The sequence below is a fragment of the Pollachius pollachius genome (genome assembly GCF_949987615.1).
Source record: "Pollachius pollachius genome assembly, chromosome: 12".
NCBI lineage: Eukaryota > Metazoa > Chordata > Actinopteri > Gadiformes > Gadidae > Pollachius > Pollachius pollachius.
This window is the reverse complement of record NC_136945.1, coordinates 18,719,926-18,738,221: the sequence shown is the minus strand read 5'-3', so window position 1 is coordinate 18,738,221 and position 18,296 is coordinate 18,719,926.

Sequence of the window (18,296 nt, the reverse complement as noted above, 5' to 3'; positions counted from 1 at the left end):
GGAGAAGAGCTGTCTCAGAAGGTGAGGAATAGCTGAATAAATCCAGACGAAGCAGGAGAAGACTTTTTGTGAAGGAGGGGGATGAAGGAACTGGTAAGGAGGTCACCCTTCCCCCATCCCATAATAATACTCTGAGAGGCTACACCACCCAACACTCAGCAGACCCTGCACCTAACTCTGGGAGAAGCTAATGTCGTGCTACACTTGGCAGATCCTGCGTTCAACTCTGAGAGAAGCTACACCACCCAACCCTCAGCAGACCCGGCATCCCATAATAAAACTCTGAGAGTCGGGGCAAACCATATAGGCATGGTCCTGAACGCAGCGACCCGGGATCGAATCCTGCCCGTGGTCATTTTTACTACATGTCCTGCCCTCTATCTCCCATACCTTCCTCTCTATCTCACTCTATAATAAAAGAAGATAACGACATGCTACCCTTAGCAGACCCTGCATCCCATAATAATACTGAGAGACGCTAACGTCATGCTACACTTAGCAGACTCTGCAACCCATAATAATAATCTGAGAGAAGCTAACGTCATGCTACACTTAGCAGACTCGGCATCCCATAATAATAGTCTGAGAGAAGCTAACGTCATGCTACACTTAGCAGACTCTGCATCCCATAATAATAGTCTGAGAGAAGCTAACGTTGTGCTACACTTCAGCAGAACCTGCTCCTCAGCCTCTCCACGCGTCCTCGTCAGAACATCTCCTCAAGAGGCCTCCTGAGCACAGGAGGAGAAAGAGGAGGAGGAGGAGGTTAACCTGAAACACTACGTCCATCAGGAGGAGGAAGAGGAGGCTAACCTGAAACATCAAGTCCATCAGGAGGAGAAGGAGGAGGAGAAGGAGGTTAACCTGAGGTATCACGTCCATCAGGAGGAGAAGGAGTCTGAGGAGGAGGAAGAGAAGGCCGCTAACCTGAGGTATCACGTCCATCAGGAGGAGAAGGAGGAGGAGGTTAACCTGAGACACCACGTCCATCAGGAGGAGGAGCAGGAGGAGGAGGTAAACCTCAGAGATCACGTCCATCAGGAGGAGAAGGAGGAGGAGAAGGAGGTTAACCTCAGAGATCACGTCCATCAGGAGGAGAAGGAGGAGGAGAAGGAGGTTAACCTGAGGTATCACGACCATCAGGAGGAGGAGGAGGAGAAGGAGGAGGAGGAGCAGGCTATTAACCTGAGACATCACGTCCATCAGGAGGAGAAGGATGTTAACCTGAGGTATCACGACCATCAGGAGGAGGAGGAGGAGAAGGAGGAGGAGCAGGCTATTAACCTGAGACATCACGTCCATCAGGAGGAGCAGGCCGTTAACCTGAGGTATCATGACCATCAGGAGGAGGAGGAGGAGAAGGAGGAGGAGCAGACCGTTTACCTGAGACATCACGTCCATCAGGAGGAGCAGGCCGTTAACCTGAGACATTGCGTCCATCAGGAGGAGGAGGAGGAGAAGGAGGAGGAGCAGGCCGTTAACCTGAGACATCGCGTCCATCAGGAGGAGCAGGCCGTTAACCTGAGACATTGCGTCCATCAGGAGGAGCAGGCCGTTAACCTGAGACATCCCGTCCATCAGGAGGAGCAGGCCGTTAACCTGAGGTATCAGGTCCATCAGGAGGAGGAGGAGGAGAAGGAGGACATCACGTCCATCAGGAGGAGCAGGCCGTTAACCTGAGACATCCCGTCCATCAGGAGGAGCAGGCCATTAACCTGAGGTATCATGTCCATCAGGGGGTCTGGAGGGAGGAGGGCCTGGCCCTGTGCCTGAGGGTTCTTATATCTTTAGTGATTTTTCAACTGCCTTCATAATGGGAACTGCTTCTCAATGCTGCTCGGGAAATGGAGACGTATCTTCAAGGATGAGTGCGAGAAGCAGCCGCTCAGACAGATCACGCAGAGCAGATGAGGGGAACTCTCAACTCCTTTAGTTTCCCTGTTGAAATGTGAGGAGAAGAAAAGAGCTGATGCTCTAAAGTGATGCCTTGTGGGCACCAGAGCTAACATGAACATCCAGCCCTAACTTCTACACACAGATACACAGACACACACACATGCCTGTTTACGCACACACACATGCCTGTTTACGCACACACACACACAAACATAGGTGTAGACAACCCTAACCCCAACACACAAACACACACACATGTGTAAAAACACACACACACACACACGTGTACACACACACACAAACACACATGTACAGACACACACACACACGCACACACAAACACACATGTTTTACACACACACAAACACATGCACACGCATGTTTACGCACACACACAGATATGTGTGTGTTCACAAAAACAAACACACACACACTCCCACGCGGTAAGGCAGGTAGGATTAGGTGTAGATGTGTGTGTGTGTGTGTGTGTTTATAGCCCACAGTGAACAAAGACATGCCCGCTTTGTTCTGCTGGGCAAGAGGAGGCTGGAGTTCGAAGATGCAAAGACACACTTTTCCTGGACATAATCCTGCTCCAGGTTTCCCTGATTCAGTCAGCAGTTCCCCTGACTCAGGCTTATTCAGTTTGCTAGCATCATCAACAAATATTAAGCACACTGATTTTGTTGAATGTATGATATAGTTCTACCAGGCTGTGTATTGTGACTGTGGTTGTGAGGGCTGTGGGATGACAACCAGACAGATGGAAGGGAAATAACCCTTGAGCACGTTCACTGACACTGAAAATATTGTCAACATTTTTGCAAATACTATTCTGTAAATCGGTGGTTTTCACAGCACCACAGCTACAACTACAGTGGCGTGCAGCTGGCTGTGATTGATGCTGGCCTGCTGTTATTGCAACTAGCAGCAGAGTCAAGCGTCAAAGTCCTTATCAGCCCAGATCTTCGCCCTTTATCCTCGCCGCAGTTCATTCCCAGGAGAGGTTCAACCCGCGTCGCTCCTCTATCACCACGTCGAGTCGTGCTCTGGAGAACCTCTGAGATGTGAGCTCATGAATCTCGACTGCAGACTGGACGCTGATTGGATCTCGTTTGGATGAGGAGATCCGTCCATGACCTGAATTGGTGGGCTACTGTACTGTACGGTTTCACATCTGCCTGACGCTGTATGGAGTGAATTCCATTAGCCTACATGTGGCAGTCACAACAAGAGATCAGGTTCTCCTCCTCCGCGCGACAGCAGGGCTGTAAGAGCTGCCCAGGCTGCGCATGGATTAAATATTAATGGCCTTTTTTTGCCGGATGATCCGAAATGGGAAGGGTAAAACTGAAATGCTGTGAAAATGTTGGGCAGAGAGGAATAAGAACGAAGGGATAAAATGTATTAAGGACTGTTTCACTTCAATAACAACAGGGCACTGCCGATTCGCTTCCACGTTTTAATCAAATGCCTTTTTTTTTCCCAGAAAACTTCCACAAACAACTTATTTATTTGCTTATATCGGTTCTAATGAATGGTTTGGGCAAGTATTTCAATTTTCTTCGCTGCCGAAAAACGAATCAAGCAAAGCGCCTCTTCGACAGACCCAAATGGAAGTTGGTCCCTGAGGGCTCCTGCTAAATTGCTTTGCTCAGGAGCAATTATAAAAAGATCTGTTGATGTTTGCTGTTAAGTGGCTTTGATTGGCTGTGGAGTGCCAAGCAATAATTTGAAGCCTAACACAAAGTGACGTGTTTCACAGGAGTCAGGACCTCATCTTCTCCGTGGCTATGAAAGACGGCTTGCAGTGGGAGTCTATGTGCTCGAGGCTAACCTCGCCTCTGAGGAACCCGGAGTCTCATCGCTTTGTGATGCTAGTAAATAGCTTTAGAACTACTTGTGATGCTAGTGAAAAGCTTTAGAACGACTTGTGATGCTAGTAAATAGCTTTAGAACGGCTAGTGATGCTGTGTGATGTGAGGCTTCGTGAAACATGGTGGGGATTGAGAAATGATAGTGCCCTTCACGGAGGTGACCTCAAACCAAACCTCAGACTGTACCCCATTGCAGTCCACCTCCCCTGAGAAACAACTCAACCCTGTTCCTTGTAGCATTGTCTTGGGGCGGGACAGTGCAGTGGCTTTGGTGTTTGAATCCAAGACAATAGCTGTTGGGTTCTATGCCCCATGTGCAGAGCCTACCACATGAGGCCTTACCGCTCACTGGTTTTCTTCAAAACAGATAATCAGTTTAAAGGTGCATTGTGCAGATTTGAGGGAACGACTTGGCAGCAGTGGATATACATAAGTATATTTCAATTAGTTTATATATATTTTATAATGGTGATCCGATGTCCTGGCATTCATGTCGCCCGCAACGCTGAATATTTATCAGTTAATAAGTTAATCAGTTTGTTGGATTCTACAACCTCACCACACTGCCCCTTTAAATCCTTCTGGATCAAGTGAACAGTCTGCTAAAAGGGCTGCGGTGTCTTGACATGTTTTAATGATTTAATGAATGGCCATTGACGATGAAGATAACAGACTTGCAAGCAGGATAAAAACAATGAAGTGGGGATATGGGCACTAAGGAAGAGTTACACGGCAACCTGTATGGATATTATGTCAAATGAGGTTTGTTTCTCACAATTTCACGCACAAATTACTTTTTCTCACAGCCCTTGAATACTGCTCTGCTCCTCATTCAGGATCTTGGTACAGCGGTTAATTGAGTCTACTCCAGGCAAATCCGCACTTGTCAGACTCCTACAATTACAGTGTGATGAATGAATCACTGTCTGCCTAATCGCAAATTAGTGTTTGACATTTAGGACCTTTCTTCTCCTCCAATTCTGGTATCTTTGCCTTATTACGAACAAGTAATTAGTTGTAGATGACTCAAAATAAACTCGTTTAATACGGTCCTCTTTCAAGCTCAGGTTTAATAAAAATGCCAGACTCAACTCCTACAGCTGTCTGATGATGTATTAGGACCTCCCACTGCAGTCACTGGGCTGTGAGGCAGGTCTTATAATATGAGCAATCAAGGAGTAAAGTTAGGATTACAGCTCAGTAATTCTCCAGGTGACTCCATCAGGGAGACAGCTTTACGGCCTGCTGCTGTAGGGAACGGGAGAGGAGATGGGGGAGAAGATTCTCCAGGATGGTTTAAAAACCTCTCAGCCTTTGGGCAAACGACAGGGGTTAGGCTGACAGGACACTTTGTGTGTGTGTGTGTGTGTGTGTTTGTGTGTCTGTGTGCGTCTAACGTGAGCTATACCAGCCATTCCATTAACTACATCATACATACAGAGGGATAAATATCATTTATGACCAGTGTCTGGGTGCTTATTTGAGCACATACACACACGCACGCACGCGCGCACACACACACACAAACACACACACACACACGCGCACATACACACACACACACACACTCGCACACACAGACTCAACACCAGCAGTCAGCTTTTTTCCGTCTCCCCTCACCAGCGGCTGGGTGGGTGGCATGTCGACATGAGACTGAGCCAAAGGTGGAGGAAGAGGCATCTGCTCTGAGATTAGCCCAGGACTATCAAGCTGTTGCACATTAGCAGCTCATCACATCTGCCACGGTAACCCATACGCCTCTCTGAAGCAACGTGTTTGGGAACAAGACGTAATGAGATATTTTAGATAAGGTGGGGTTTGCGTCGGTGAAGGAAATAGCTTTCGTAGTGCAGCACATTATGCTAAGCCACAAATCATCTACTGCACTATCAGCATATAACCACGTCTTATGGCTGTGCGTGCCGGTGTGTGTGTGTGTCAGGATGTGTGCGTGTGTGTGTCTGTGTTTCTGTGAGTGTGTGTATGTGTGTGTGTGTGTGTGTGTGTATGTGTGCGTGTGTGTTGGTGTGTCGGGGTGTGTGCGTGTGTGTGTGTGTGTATGTGTGCATGTGTGTTGGTGTGTCGGGGTGTGTGCGTGTGTGTGTGGGTGCGTGTGTGCGTGCGTGTGTGAGCGTGTGTGCATCTGCATCAGCAGTAGATGTTCTCCTAACGGTGATTGCTTGCAGGTGCGGTTGATTCGCGGTGTCAGACGTTGCCTGACAACGGGGGGCGGAGCGGTCCACTGTGGGGAGGAGGGGGGAGGGGGGGGGGGCACAACAGGAAGGAGCCGTGTGATGTGAGATTTAATAACCCTGAGGATGTGCTGCAACTCCTTCCCTGGGAGGAGGGAGCTGTTGCCATGGCAACCAGCAGGTACCGCAGGTCAACGGGAGGAAATATGATTAAGCGCGGTCGGTTGCAAAGGTCAGCAAACACACGGCGACCGCGGAACCCACGGTCCGGCTAGAACCCAAACAGAACCACAGAACAGAACCACAACAGAACCCAAACAGAACCACAACAGAACCACAGACTAGAACCACAGAACAGAACCACAACAGAACCACAGAACAGAACCACAGAACAGAACCACAACAGAACAATAGAACAGAACCACAACAGAACAGAACCACAGAACAACAGAACAGAAACACAGAGAAGAAACAAAGAACAACAGAACAGAACCACAACAGAACAACAGAGCAACAGAACCACAGAACAACAGAACAGAACCATAGAACAGAACAGAACCACAGAACAGAACCACAGAGCAACAGAACAAAACAACAGAACAGAACCACAGAGCAACAGAAAAACAGACAAGAACCACAGAAAACAACTTGTTCCCCAAGAGGTTTCAGTTGGTCTCCTAAAAACGGTGAACCAAACCGTACATATTGTTATAAAATATACATATTTATAATCTATTATTTATATATATTCAAACAAGTATGTGTGATGAAATATGCATATTTGTAATTAAATATTAATAGGCTATCTTTCTTTTTATCATAACGTTATCTTTTTTACCTAATGTAGAAACAATTAGTTGTCAATCATATTGCCAGACAATTTTGTAGCCGTAAATTTACATTATTCTAGTCCATAGTACACATGTATGCCTTGCAGGTTGGGAATAACCTTTTTCCGACAAACGGACGAAAATAAATATAGCCGTTAGATTTTCCTGTTATTACTGTTTTTACTGTGTAACTGTATTTCGTTGCTATGCTGTGACTTCCTCCCGCTGGTCAACTTCAGACCAAACCCTGACACTGCAACACATACTTAAGAGTAAGAGACCGGACAATGAGAGACTCTGATACAGCACAATAGCGCTAAAACATCAGAATGCAAAAGGGGATTTTCTGTTACTCCGCCATATTGAGAGGACTCAGCAGTGTTAAATCCTGAATCAACGTAAATACATCATAACCTAGGCTAGGGAGACCTTTTTTTTGCCCCGTCTGGCTTTAGAATACACTGTGTTGAACACAACATCTTCCCATAATGACAAATCATTTTCACGATTAATTACTAAACAATGACCAAAAAACCTTTGTAAAAACACAATAACTATCGTTCCATTGCGCCTTTGGACCGTTATCATTTATTATTCATACAGAGTTGGTTTAGTTCTTACAGTTGCCCTTCTCTCTAAATATGGCGGAGTACCGCCACAACTCCCATGATGCCTCCCCATTCACAAGCCCTATTTAAAAGTAAACGAAGGTGAGTGTTGACTCTTATATAGGGCTTGTAGTGGGGTTTTCATGGCTGTGTTGGTGAGCTGTACACAGCCATGAACTACAATATAATACCAGTCAGCATAACACATCCCAACATTCCTTCACCAAACATTAAAGGAACCCACTTCACCCTTTCCTCCAGGGTGGCGGGACTCCCTGCCCGTCGCGGTGAACATTCGGCGAACGACGTCGTGGTCGCCGTCTCGCGCACCACCGTCTGTGACACGCGCGCGTTTAAATCCAGCCGCCTCTCGCCTCGAGGCAGCTGCTGATCACAGGGCACGCGCCCAGGCTGGAGTCTGTCGGGCTCGAGCGCCGCGCGCTGTAGCGAGCCACCGCGCGTGTGTGTTAGTGAGCCGTCTGCGCTCTGATCCACCGGACGCCGTTAACGGAGACCGGGCTGCGGGCACCACGATCGGGATCCCAAACTACCTGCAATTAGTGTTATTTATCTTTAAAGCACATTTTGTCGTCCTTTATGAGGTGTTTGTTTTAGATTTATAAACCCTCCGCGTGTCCCGGAGCTGCGCACGGTGCACGCACGGGTCAGACCCCTCAGGCTGCGTCCCGGTACCGGGTACCGGCACGGAGGATAACGGCACGGAGGACACCGCGATGGAGAGGTGAGATCCGATCAGAGTCCGTCTGATACGCAGGGCTGTAGCTGGTTTATAACATGTAATAGTGTTGTAGTTCATTGGAAAACAATGGACCAGTATCTCAGTGTGATGAGCGTTAGAACCGAATTCCGTTAACCGGTAACGTAGTGCGCTGTTCTTAAGACGAGCACAGATGAACAAAGATATGAACCCAGGGGCTCTTCCTTCCAACATCAGCCTGTTCTAGAGGAGTAGAGCTGATGGTTTGGACAAAAGAGCGGATCAGAATCCTTTAGAACTGGTTTATATCAATTCAAACCGCGACCTCAACCAGGACGAGGCGGATCGATATTCCTACAGTGGGCTCTCTGTATGTGTGGGTGGGATCGATGGGATCAATATAATGCAAGGACGCTGTGCTCTATCGGGTTTAAAGGGGTAACATTGGTTTAAAAACCATAAACCAAAACGGCGCAAAATTATGAAAGAAATGCAAAAGAATGAGCTATTAATGTGCAGATTGTATAGGAGCGTTATAATTATTATCAATAGGTATATTTATAATTATCTGATGGTGATAACGAACTAGTGAATCAAATGCAAAATTATAGGGAAGATGTTGCCTTGACCTTTTACAGAGCTTGCAATTAAACGCAAGTGAACTTCTGCACATTCTGCAGTTCTGAAATGATTCCTGCGTTAACATTCAGTGCTATAGTGTTAACCATCTATGGTGTTTACCATCTATAGTGTGCAACATCTTAAGCAAACTGCAGTGTCACACAGCGGCAAAGTGTGCAGCCGAACACGATGTGGAGCCGCTCAAGGGTTCCTCCGTCCTATTCAGGGACCAGGCAATGGGCAGATGTCTTCACCAGACCCAGGAGGTGGGCGGCACAAAGACACACAATCCTCTGTGTCTGAGGCGATTCAGGATTTGTATGGAGGCGACTCTGTATTGTCTTAGGTCACCTCTGGTGCCTCATGGTTCCAGCTGTTACATCGTAGCAGTCAGACAGCAGACCTGACTGGATGCCCCCCCCCCCGTGTTGGCGCTTGAAGCTGTTTTGAAGCTGTGTTGGAGCTGTGTTGAAGCTCTAAGCTGTGTTGAAGCTGTGTTGAAGCTCTATGCTGTGTTGGAGCTGTTTTGAAGCTGTGTTGGAGCTATGTTGAAGCTCTAAGCTGTGTTGAAGCTGTGTTGAAGCTCTAAGCTGTGTTTAAGCTGGTTTGAAGCTGTGTTGGAGCTCTAAGCTGTGTTGAAGCTGGTTTGAAGCTGTGTTGGAGCTGTTTTGAAGCTGTGTTGGAGCTATGTTGAAGCTCTATGCTGTGTTGAAGCTCTAAGCTGTGTTGAAGCTGGTTTGAAGCTGTGTTGTAGCTCTAAGCTGTGTTGGAGCTGTATTGAAGCTGTGTTGGAGCTGTTTTGAAGCTGTGTTGGAGCTATGTTGAAGCTCTATGCTGTGTTGAAGCTCTAAGCTGTGTTGAAGTGGTGTTGAAGCTGTGTTGAAGCTCTAAGCTGTGTTGAAGCTGGTTTGAAGCTGTGTTGGAGCTCTAAGCTGTGTTGAAGCTGGTTTGAAGCTGTGTTGGAGCTGTTTTGAAGCTGTGTTGGAGCTATGTTGAAGCTCTATGCTGTGTTGAAGCTCTAAGCTGTGCTGAAGTTGTGTTGAAGCTGTGTTGAAGCTCTAAGCTGTGTTGAAGCTGGTTTGAAGCTGTGTTGAAGCTGTGTTGGAGCTGTGTTGGAGCTGTGCCTCCCATATTCAATAAGAGCGTGCGCATTACTCCGTCTGTTGTTTGTTTAGCCTTGATATAATAGGCGTGTGAACATTAGCATGGAGCTAATCCGTGAGGCAGTGACGTGAATGAGGGTTCAGGAAGGAGACAGCCCCCCCCCCATCCTTATGTCCTCTCATGATGAATCAACTTGGCATCAGTCAGGAGTCGTGAGAACCAGCCAACACAAAGGCGCGTCTTGGGTGTGTGGGTATGTGTGTGTGTGTGTGTGTGTGTGTGTGTGTGTGTGTGTGAGAGAGAGAGTGTGCGTATGTGAGAGTGTTTGTGTGTGTGGGAGAGAGTCTGTGTGTGTGTGTGCGAGAAAGTACATAGAGAGAGAGAGAGAGTGAGTGTTTGTGTGAGAGAAATGTGTGTGTTTGAGAGATAGTTCATCTGTGTATGGTTGAGAGATAATTTGTGTGTGTGTGTGTGTGTGTAAAAAAGTGCATGTGTGGGTGTGTGGGTGTGTGAGAGAGAGTTTGTCAGTGTGTGTGTGTGTGTGAGTGTGTGTGTGTGTAAGAGTGCATGTGTGTGTGTGTGTGTGTGTTTGTAAGGGAGTGCGTGTGTGTGTGTGTGTGTGTGTGTGTGTGTGTGTGTGTGTGTGTGTGTGTGTGTGTGTGTGAGTGTGTGTGCGTGCGTGTGCGTGCGTGCGTGTGTGTGTGTGTGTGAGGGCAACAGAGGGGGTCTGGCCCTCTCTCTGCAGTGTGTGTGGTGTTGGGGTCCCGGAGCACTGAGGCGTGGAGACATGGCAGCCGTGTGACCTTCTGCTATTGTGATCCTGAGCTAAGAAGCGGAGACACAATTCAAGACATCACAGCGTTGGTAAAGACCCCCACTGACAGTCAGCTGCTGTCTTCTGCCATCAGCTCAGCAGTGGAGGTCTGTCTGGGACGAAGACCCCTCAGCTCAGCGGAGGAGGTCTGTCTGGGACGAAGACCCCTCAGCTCAGCGGAGGAGGTCTGTCTGGGACGAAGACCCCTCAGCTCATCGGAGGAGGGCTGTTTGAGATGAGGACTCTGGTGGTGCTGTCGGAGACGGTAGAGAACAGGACTCTGTTGTGATGGTACCGTTTAGGAGACACAGGATATCAAGAGCTTTGTTAGCGTCGGGATTCAGACTGAGGCGAAACAGACAGGCCGTGACGGCACCGGGGAAAGCATGGGAATGGTGACGAGACTAGTACCGACTATCTCCAAACACCTCTGCCACCACTGTAGCTCTGTACACCAATGAACAATGTCCTGATTCCACTTCACTCATCAAAGAATAATGGCACAATTATAAATAATGATTCACATTTGAACAGTTCAATTGGAACTTGCACAGCTTTCCTCCATGACTTCCATGAAAACTGGTTTTATCTGCAGTGGCTGCTGCACTCACCACTGCGGATCACTGTGATTGATCCACCCTCCCATGCCAACATATCGCCTTTTTCTCCTCCCTATGATGAGGGCAGATCGCAGGGACGTAATGAGGCCAAAGGGGGGAGGGGGAACATGAAAGATGGAGGGGGGAAAAAATGTGTCAGCATCCGTCTCAGTTCCACTGGGAGTACCATGGTACTGTTAAACTCCAGTTATCCCCGTCTGAACGCCCAGCGAAGCATCCCTGCAGCGCAGGCAGTGAGACAATCAGCCCAGGAGGACTTTGAAAGTTTAATGAGGCAACATTAAACATTCTCCGCGCACGCCGCACATTTTCATAAGCCCAATTATTCGGCATCACCCGAGCATCCGAGAGGCCGTATTGTGATTGGAGGCTCACAACCGTTGGCTCTACGGTTCTGATCGCACCGCTCATGGACCCATGTCCTGAACATGTGTTCCTGGACGTGTTCGTTGACGTGTTCTTTGCCATGTTCCTGGACGAGTTCCTCGACGTGTTCATTGACGTGTTCCAGGACATGTGTTCCTGAATATTTTTGTTGACGTTTTCGTTTACGTGTTCCCTGATGTGTTCCTGGACGTTTTCCTTGATGTGTTCCTTGACACTTAATCCTTGACACGCGTTCCTTGACGTGTATCTTGACGTGTTCCCTGACGTGTTCCTTGACGTGTTCCTTGACGTGTGCCTTGACACGTGTTCCAGGACATGTTCCTTGACGTGTTCCTTGACACGTGTTCCTTGACATGTGTTCCTCAGCGTGCTCCTTGACGTGTTCCTTGACACGTGTTCCTTGACATGTGTTCCTCGGCGTGCTCCTTGACGTGTTCCTTGACACATGTCCTAAACAGGTTTTTCTTGATGTGTTTCTTGACATGGGTTCAGGACATGTGTCCTGGAACACACTTCCTGACCAGGTCTTCCAGGACAGGGGTTCCTTGACACGTGTTCTAGAACATGTGTTCCTTGAAATGTGTTCCTTGACACGTTTTCCAGGACATGTGTTCCAGGACATGTGTTCCAGGACATGTTTTCCTTGACATGTAATTCCTTGACACGTTTTCCAGGACATGTGTTCCAGGACATGTTTTCCTTGACGCGTTTTCCAGGACATGTGTTCAAGGACATGTGTTCCTTGACATGTGTTCCAGGACATGTTCTCCAGGACATGTGTTCCTTGACACGTTTTCCAGGACATGTGTTCAAGGGCAAGTGTTCCTTGACATGTGTTCCAGGACATGTGTTCCAGGACATGTGTTCCTTGACATGTGTTCCAGGACATGTGTTCCAGGACATGTGTTCCTTGACACGCGTTCCAGGACATGTGTTCCAGGACATGTGTTCCTTGACATGTGTTCCAGAACATGTTCTCCAGGACATGTGTTCCTTGACATGTGTTCCAGGACATGTCCTCCAGGACATGTGTTCCTTGACACGCGTTCCAGGACATGTGTTCCAGGACATGTCCTCCAGGACATGTGTTCCTTGACACGTTTTCCAGGACATGTGTTCCAGGACATGTGTTCCTTGACATGTGTTCCAGGACATGTTCTCCAGGACGTGTTCCTTGACACGCGTTCCAGGACATGTGTTCAAGGGCATGTCCTCCAGGACATGTGTTCCTTGACACGCGTTCCAGGACATGTGTTCAAGGGCATGTCCTCCAGGATATGTGTTCCTTGACACGCGTTCCAGGACATGTATTCAAGGGCATGTCCTCCAGGACATGTGTTCCTTGACACGCGTTCCAGGACATGTGTTCCAGGACACGTGTTCCAGGTGTGTGTTCCCTGACATGTGTCCAGTGCGCCTCCTCCCGTCCTCTGGTCTCCACACAGCTGCAGGAAAACCCTGTGTGATGAGGAGGGAGACGCCTGCATACTAATGGGTCCGGAACAGGGTGTCTCTCAGGCGGGGACAGGGAGGCCAGCGGGCGCCCCTACTCTGCCCTGCCTCAGCAGCACCGCGGGGGGTGGGTGGGGTGGGGGCGGCGCCATGGCGGTTGCCATGACGTCCGGAGGGGCGAGGCGCCCATATAGGTCGATGGCCGCGCTGGTTCTCGTGTTGTTGCGTGCGTAAGTGAAACGGGAGCGATGGGCGGTATGGCCGTCGCTATGGTTACGGCATGGATGTAAGCCCGTCGTGTGCCTGCTGATTCGGAAACAGAGCTGTACATTTCACGAGCCAGAGGTTCTGCAAGGTTCTGCGATGGATCATGAGGTATCCACCGAGTGAGGTTCCTCCTCCCAGGTCTCGTTGGAGACCTGTTGGAGATGCAAATAAATGACTTACATTTATTTGTAAAGGTTTCCGAAAATCATGCCAACAGTATATTTGCACAATTAGGCAAACGTGTACATTATAAGAAGCGTTATAGGAGATGCATGTAACATGTTAACAATTGCATAACGGTTCTAAGAAATTACAAAATTGTGTTGAATAGTGTCTTTGTTCAGAGGAGGCAGTCAGGAAGTGCCCGGCGCTGTGACTCTGTTCTCTGACGTTGATTAGCGTCTGGGTCCTGTGTGCGTGGACACAGAGCCTCATAACTTAGTTTACACCGCTGTGGCATTGAACAGACAGAGATAATCACGTCATTCTGTCACGTCTCGCCCCATGGATCCTACTCTCCCCCCTCTCCCTCCGTCCTCTCTGGGGGTTCATGTAGACGGCGGTAATGATGATGTAGGCCTCGTACAGCAGGGTGCATTATGGGATGTGTTCTTATAGGCCTCGTACAGCAGTAGGCATTATGGGATGTGTTGTTATAGGCCTTGTACATCAGAGTGCATTATGGGATGTGTGGTTGGTGATACTCCACCATTTCGAGAAACCTCAAGAGAGTTGTTGTGTTGTAAAGGCCATTAATAAACGTAGATGTATCGTATCCTAGGCTAATCGAAACGCTGCCACGTCTCGCATGAAAAATGCTGTGGTGGTTTCAATACAACATTGCCCCCCAATAATGACTCTAAAGAAATACTATTATACCATTTCCATTGTTCTGCTCCCATACTTCGTAAATGGAGGCGGTCACAATTCACAAACCCTATAGAACTACAGGTTATGGACGCTGTGTGTGTGTGTGTGTGTGTGTGTGTGTGTGTGTGTGTGTGTGTGTGTGTGTGTGTGTGTGTGTCTGTGTGTGTGTGTGTGTGTCATTCCTGGAGTGTGGGTGTGTGTTTGTGTGTGAGTGTGAGTGTGTATGTGTGTGTTTGGAGCATACGGGCCTGTGTCTGTGGTGTGTGTGTGTGTGTGTGTATGGACCTGCGCGGCGGTGTGTGTTGATGTAACCATGAAAGATGGAGCAGGCAGAGTGGCTTCATCTCATTGGTCGGATGTTGCACCAGATGGATAGGGTAGAGGTCTTTCCCTGAGTGGAGCGTGTGTAAATGTTGGTTGTGGTCCACTTCAGAGGTGTGTGTCAGCGCTCTGTCGGCTACAACACCACAGGTGTCCTCTAGTGCATCTTCTTTAAGGGTAGGTATTACATTCTCCCGTAAAATCGATTGAACCTACTAAATTGGGCTCTGTGCTTTCTGCTGTCCCCAGCAAGAGCTTAGAGGAGATTCTCCCGATACAACTGTCCAGGATGCAATGCATGTGGCCCCCTTTGCCGCAAGAAGGGAATTCATTTCACACATCATTTTCCACATCATTTTTTTGTCAGGTCACAGAGAACGCCGATGTGCAATTTCACACAAATCCGTCCCAAACAAAAGAGTTGCTCGTATCTCCCCTCTCACGTCTGCCCTCTGTCAGGATCGTGATGAGGTGGATTATGATTATCAACGGAAGGAGGATTGAATAGTTTGCTCCCCTACCCTTCTTTCTATTGCTTCTGAGCGTCAAAATTTTGTTTTGTATCTATTCATGAGAGCTACAAATGAGGTTGGACCCTGCTCTATCAGTGGCGGTTAAAGCTGCGTTACGTAAGATTTGAGAGGTTTAAAGAGAGAGTTCATAACAAAGCCGGAGAGATTTTGAAAATAAACAAACCAAAAAATTGTCCCTCCCTCCGTCCCTCCTTTACTATGTTTCTCTGCCATTGAGAAGTGTTGCCTTCAGGTGAACGAGGTACCAATCAGTGAAGAGATGGCCTGATTGGTCAGAAATGAGCCGGGAGTGCTCTACAATCTAGATGTCGTCGTGCAGAGGCAGGCGCAGTCGACCAGAGAAGATAACCTCACGGAGCATCTCTCTCGCTAGCAGCTGACAGACGACTCGGCCACTGTGGACTGCTTCTGTGTGCCCCCTGTGCTTGCTGTTCTGGTAGCCTCCCACAGGCACGTTGACATAACTGGCGACGTGTGAGTGCGTGCGTGTGTACGTGTGTGTGTGTTTGTGTGTGTGCGTGTGTGTGGTTCAGGGTGTTCCCCTGGCATTACGCTTGTAATAGTAAAAAGGGATACTCCCCCGCCCCCCCCCCCCCCCCTAGCTACAATTAAAGGTGAGGAAAATGCATGGATGAACAGATGATAGAATATGCTGTAAGGGTTACGCCACAGGGTTATGTCAATGTAGTGTGTGTGTGTGTGTGTGTGCGTGTGCGTGTGTGTCTGTGTCTGTGTCTGTGTGTCCTCTCGCTGGTTCCAAAGCGTGCTGAGGCGACTGGAATCCAGACAACACTGCCAGGCCCGTGGGTCGGGGAGTGGCTGGTGTCCTTTGGACGGCGCTCCGTTGGGGCGTTGTTGTGACGTGGATAATAAACTCTCCACAGGAAACACGTCCGCCAGGAAACATGAAGCAGCTTAGGGCAGAGTGCGGAATTGCAAAACGCTCCAGTTGAGCTGCCGGTGTTAATGAAAAAACGTCCATATGTGCGCAGTACACATCTCCTTTGGGTATCTGGAAGGTAATACACCGACACACACACACACACACGACACACACGCCGACACACACACCGACACACAGACCGACACACACATTCACACACCGACACACACACACACACATGGAGGCAGCCCCCCCGTGGTGCTACTGAAACCTTGCAGCAGGTGTTTGGGTTTCACGGCCTCAGCAGGGGGGCGGTGATTCTGCTCACCTGTCGGTTCGGATCTGCGATGAGGGCGTCCAAACCCGCGGCGGTCCGGAACCATGGGGGGAACCGATAGGGCAGCAGAACGACCTTCTACAGAACATCACAACCATATCATCACACGTTCTCTGACGTACATGAGAACCATGCTGTTAGGACAGCGATGGATCACGAGACGCTAAGAGGTTCCCTTTCAGTGGCCCTGTCTCGGCGGTCTGGTACTGTGAGCTTCACCGGAGGTTCCAGCAAACCCTAGCTAACGTGAAGGAATCCGTAGACTCCGTCCAGAGAAATTGCCTGATTCAAGATGCTCTCGTGTTGAACCGACAGCAGGAAGTGTAGGAGACCTACAGGAGACAACACGAGCATCTCGTCCTACTGGAGACAACACGAGCATCTCGTCCTACTGGAGACAACACGAGCATCTCGTCCTTCTGGAGACAACACGAGCATCTCGTCCTACCGGAGACAACATGAGCATCTCGTCCTTCTGGAGACAACACGAGCATCTCGTCCTTCTGGAGACAACACGAGCATCTCGTCCTTCTGGAGACAACACGAGCATCTCGTCCTACCGGAGCCAACACAAGCATCTTGCCCGGGCTTCCTGGGAACGACAGAACGTTCCTTGTGTGTATTTATAAAGCCGGCCTTTAGAACCTGGGGCTTGTACGAATGGTGTGCGTGTTTCAGTCTGAGCCCCGCGGCGCTCCCCGCAAGCTGGGGAAGGGGGGTCCCCCATGCGCGGGGAAGCAACGGGGGGGGAACTCCGAAGAAATGGGTTTATCATATCAGAGCTCCAGAGAAAATTATGGAAAGTAATAACCGTTCTCAACCATGCCCTGGCTTTCCCCGACAAGGGAACGCACACACTACGGCAAACATTAAGACACAGACACATTCGCACACAGACACACACACACACACACACACACACACATTCGCACAAACGCACACAAATTTGCATGCACGCACAAACATTCACACATTCACACACACTTATACTGTACACACACACACACCCACACACACACACATTCGCACAAACGCACACAAATTTGCATGCACACACAAACATATTCACACATTCACAAACACTTATACTGTACACACCATCACACACACACACACACACACACACAGACACACACACAGACACACACATACACAATGAGTTATTCAAATACAGTGTGTTAAGGAGAATAAATGTGCATTTTTATGAGTTGCGACTGGAGGCTAAGCCATTGTGTTGTTTACCGTTGTACAGAGCCTTTCTCTCTCTCTCCCCCTCTCCCTCTCCCCCTCCCCCATGCTGTGCTGGAGTATTAATCAGAGAGATGGTGGATTATTATTTCCTCGAGGTTCTGTGTGCAACTGCCATCATCCAGCTCAAAGAGACTGCCGCACCTTTCCACAAAAGGGTGTCCTTTTAATAACGAACCAGACACACACAAAACAGCCTGAATGCACAGTTTCACTTTGAAATCAATTGAATTGATTTATTCCTCCGAGCGTTTCGCATGGCAGGCAGATAAATCAGGTGGTTTGCAGAAGGGGAGAGACAGACGGGCTGCTGTTTGAACGCTGAAGGAGCTGTCACTGGTTTAAAGCAGGTCAGTCCCACACCGACCTGGAGGGGTACGGGGGAGAGGACCGGAGGGGGGAGGGGGCTCCCCGCTGGCGCCCATCCCTCTTTGGGGCAGGACGGGGGAACAGGGCAGAGGTGCCCCGGCGCCGCTCGGAGAGACGCTGTGTCCTTGTTCCGGAAGAGTCTGGAGTGGTTTGGCAGGCGCCGCGTCCGTGATGGATTGTGCACCAACGACGTGTAAATCAAGTGTAAATCAATCATCACTTTTGTTTTAGTGCTATTTTCTGGGCACGATTCGTGGAGTCTTACGGCGCTTTTTTGTGCACAAGCCAACGTCGGCGGATAATCGAATATGCCTTTTAGTAGTAGGAGTTGAGCGGCTGAGTTATTAGG